Raw genomic sequence first — 3,918 nt, forward strand, 5'->3', positions numbered from 1 at the left:
TTAGGTTTTAGGGATTCGAGAATACGTTTAGGTTTTAGGTTTAGGTTTAGGTTATAGATTATTGGTTTAGGTTAAGGTTTAGGTTTAGGTTATAAGCTATAGGATTAGGGAATTGAGAATAGGTTAAGGTTTAGGTTTATGAAATCGGGTTCCAATTCGGGATCGGGTTTAGGTTTTGGTTTTCAAGTTTAGGTTTAGGTTTAGGTTAGGGAGTTGAGATTAGGATTAGGTGTAGGTTTAGGTTTAGGGATTTGAGAATACATTTAGGTTTTAGGTTTAGGTTTATGTTATAGGTTATAGGTTTAGGTTTAGGTTTAGGTTTAGGTTAAGGTTTAGGTTTAGGCTTAAGTTATAAGCTATCGGTTTATGGAATTAAGAATAGGTTAAGGTTTAGGTTTAGGAAATCGGGTTCGGGTTCGTGATGGGGTTTAGGTTTTGGTTTTCAAGTTTAGGTTTAGGTTTAGGTTAGGGAGTTGAGATTAGGATTAGGTGTAGGTTTAGGTTTAGGGATTTGAGAATACATTAAGGTTTAGGTTTAGGTTTAGGGATTTGAGAATAGGTTTAGGTTTAGGTTTAGGTTATAGGTTTAGGTTTTGGTTTATGTTTAGGTTAAGGTTATATGTTAAGGTTAAGGTTATAGGTTTAGGTTTAGGTTAAGGTTATAGGTTTAGGTTTAGGTTAGGTTATAAGTTTTTAGTTAGGGTTTAGGTTATAGTTATTCGTTTTTGGATTTGGGAATACGTTTAGGTTATAAGTATAGGTTTAGGTTAGGTTATAGGTTAAGTTTTAGGGAATTGAGTTTAGGTTATAGGTTCAGGTTATAGGTTATAGGTTTAGGTTATAGGTTTTGGGATTTGAGAATAGGTTTATGTTGTAAGTATAAGTTTAGGTTAGGTTATAGGTTAAGGTTTAGGGAATTGAGTTTAGTTTATAGGTTCAGGTTATAGGTTATAGGTTATAGGTTTAGGTTATAGGTTTTGGGATTTGAGAATAGATTTAGGTTATAAGTATAGGTTTAGGTTAGGTTATCGGTTAAGGTTTACGGAATTGAGTTTAGGTTATAGGTTCAGGTTATAGGTTATAGGTTTAGGGTATGGTTTATGTTATAGGTTTTGGGATTTGAGAATAGGTTTAGGGAATAAGTATAGGTTTAGGTTAGGTTGTAGGCTAGAGTTTAGGGAATTGAGTTTAGGTTATAGTTTAGGTTGTAGTTATAGGTTTTGGGATTTGAGAATAGGTTAAGGGTGTGGTCACTGCAAATACAGATATAAACATGGCCTGCTCTAATTGGTCAGGCCCTTCTAATGTTGTCCATATGAAATGGACAACTTTATCGTAGTCATAACAGCGGTTCCCATCTTTTAGGGACCCCCGCTCAACATCCGGATAGCTCCGTAGCACATCCAGGTCTGCTCCGTCAATTTCGAGTAAATACATAAACATGGCCTGTCCAAATGGCCAGGCCACTCCAATGCTGTCCATAGGAAATGGACAGCTTCATCATGGTCATAACAGCGGTTCCCATCTTCCAGGGACCCCCGTTCAACATCCGGATAGCTCCGACGCACATCCGGGTCTGCTCATTTAAATAAAAAGGATTATCAAGATCATTTAAATAAAATCAGGTCCAATCAACAATCTGACCTGGAGGATTCTGTTAGCATTTTTTATTGCACCTCGAACCTTGTTTAAATCCAGGTTGCAATCTGTGTCCACTGATGCTATTTGTCTTTCTGTGAAGTTGGCGACGATTTCTGCATCAAACTCGGTGAAAGCAGCCCTAATGATAAAGAACATTTCTTTCCATGAATTCATTATCTCTCTCTCTTTTAATTTTTTAACTTTCCATTACAATAATTACCTGAAATCATGGCGTTTTCTCAAGATAGAAGTCTAATCCATCCCAACTTGTGCACCTGTTAGGACAAGCAATTCAAACAACATCCTACAACACATTTAAATGCCTAATCAGTCTCACTCCAGTCTTATATATTGAATGCCTAATGTACAGTCTCTTGAATTGGTGCAAACCATACCTGAATTGAGTGTAATGAATCAAAGAACGAAGAAATTCAACACGTAACTACATACAAGAAAGATAAAAGATATACATATCTGGAGTGCTGTTATTCTCACATTGCTGTGAGAGAGTAGGGTTTCATCATATATATTGATCAACCTATGGAATTTTATGATCATATGAAGCTGAGGCATGCATGCAAACCAAAAAAGGCACTCCATAATCTAAAACAAGCATCTAAAGTTTGGTTATAAAGGTTAGAGAATACTTTCTTCAAGTGATTTTATTTTCCCTTTTACTAATACATGCACTTTTGTGAAGAAATATATAAATGAAACTTTGTGTTGTTGACATAGATAATTTGATCATCACAAGTGGTGTTGTAGGATATGTGAAAATTTTGAAAAATCTCTCTCAAAATTTTAAGATAAAGGACTTTAAAGACCTTCAATACTTTTTAGGTAAGAGTGCTATCAATTTTGATCCTTTGAAAGAAGCTCATTGATAGCTTAGTTGTAAAGTTTGGTTTATTGTGAAACAAAACCAATTGCAACCCCACTGGAAGGGCTTAAAAGCTAAGGATGATAGATAGCTACTAATGGATGCAAGAGCTTTGAGAAATGGTTGATAAGATAGTATATTAATCATTAATCATCCAAATTTGGCATATCCAATTGAAGTCATCAATTAGTTCATGTAAGACCTGAGGACACCATATATAAATACAATATAGCAGATCTTCAAATATGTGACAACAACCATCAACAAAATCATATATTACAAGTAGCTACTGTTGTTTAACAAACATAATAGGATGCCTCACAACCAAAACATTAATAAATAAATTAATGAATGACAACAATCCTAGTACATACCACGGAGTTCCATCTCTACAAGTTCCAGTAGATCTGGATCATCAACAGCATTAACCTTATTCAGAAAGCACACAAGTGACAACACCCCTACCTGAATCAATGCAAAAAAAAAAGAAGACGAAGAAGGTGGAGTGCACATGCACACATCCCCCTTATCCCAGTTAGATTCGCTATGGCCTTTTTTATAAAAAAAAATTCCAAGAAGGAACTCATTTGAGGTCACATTTGTTTGAGCCCATAATCATATGGTTTGAGCTTGGTTCTATAAATGAATTCTTTCTACAGTCATTTATATCAAACTGGTTTGGCTTTCCAGCATGAAAAGAGAATTCCCACTGATTTTAGTAGAAACCAGTGTGGGAATTAAATTCATTGTTTCCATTATGCATAAACCCAAAAAAATAGACTTGGGTCAACTTGATCCTGTCAAAACATGAAAACCAAATAGGTTTTAGGTTATAGGTTATAAGTTTAGGTTATAGGTTATAGGTTAAGGTTTTAGGTCATAGGTTTTGGTTTAGGTTAAGGTTATAGGTTTAGGTTTAGGTTTAGGTTTAGGTTAAGGTTTAGGTTTAGGTTATAAGCTATAGGTTTAGGGAATTGAGAATAGGTTATAGGTTATAGGTTTAGGGATTTGAGAATACATTTAGGTTATAGGTTTAGGTTTAGGTTTAGGTTTATGTTATAGGTTTAGGTTTGGGTTTAGGTTATAGGTTATAGGTTTAGGGATTTGAGAATACACTTAGGTTTTAGGTTTAGGTTTAGGTTTAGGTTTAGGTTTAGGTTTAGGTTAAGGTTATAGGTTTAAGTTTAGGTTTAGGTTTAGGTTATAAGTCATAGGTTTAGGTTTAGGTTTAGGTCTAAGTTTAGGGAATCAGGTTCGGTTTTGAGTTTGGATCAGGTTTAGGTATTCTCTAGTATTATCTACTATTGAACCTAGTATTATCTACTACATACTAGTAACATACAACCAATATTGGGGCACCATACCATAAGTTACAAGAATTTCATGTCCCCCTAAAC

The 3,918-nt window shown here is 34.7% G+C and overlaps 1 long non-coding RNA gene across 1 annotated transcript; it reads right to left on the reverse strand.

Annotated features, from left to right (window-relative positions):
* Positions 1-1,709: 1,709 nt before the first annotated feature.
* LOC131235172 (uncharacterized) lies at positions 1,710-2,990 on the reverse strand. The gene is made up of 3 exons (XR_009165971.1): positions 2,896-2,990; positions 1,862-1,945; positions 1,710-1,780 (listed from the first exon to the last, which is right to left on the reverse strand). It is a non-coding gene; the product is annotated as an uncharacterized LOC131235172 (long non-coding RNA).
* Positions 2,991-3,918: the final 928 nt, after the last annotated feature.

Source organism: Magnolia sinica, chromosome 19 (genome assembly GCF_029962835.1).
Source record: "Magnolia sinica isolate HGM2019 chromosome 19, MsV1, whole genome shotgun sequence".
NCBI classification, from domain to species: Eukaryota; Viridiplantae; Streptophyta; class Magnoliopsida; order Magnoliales; family Magnoliaceae; genus Magnolia; species Magnolia sinica.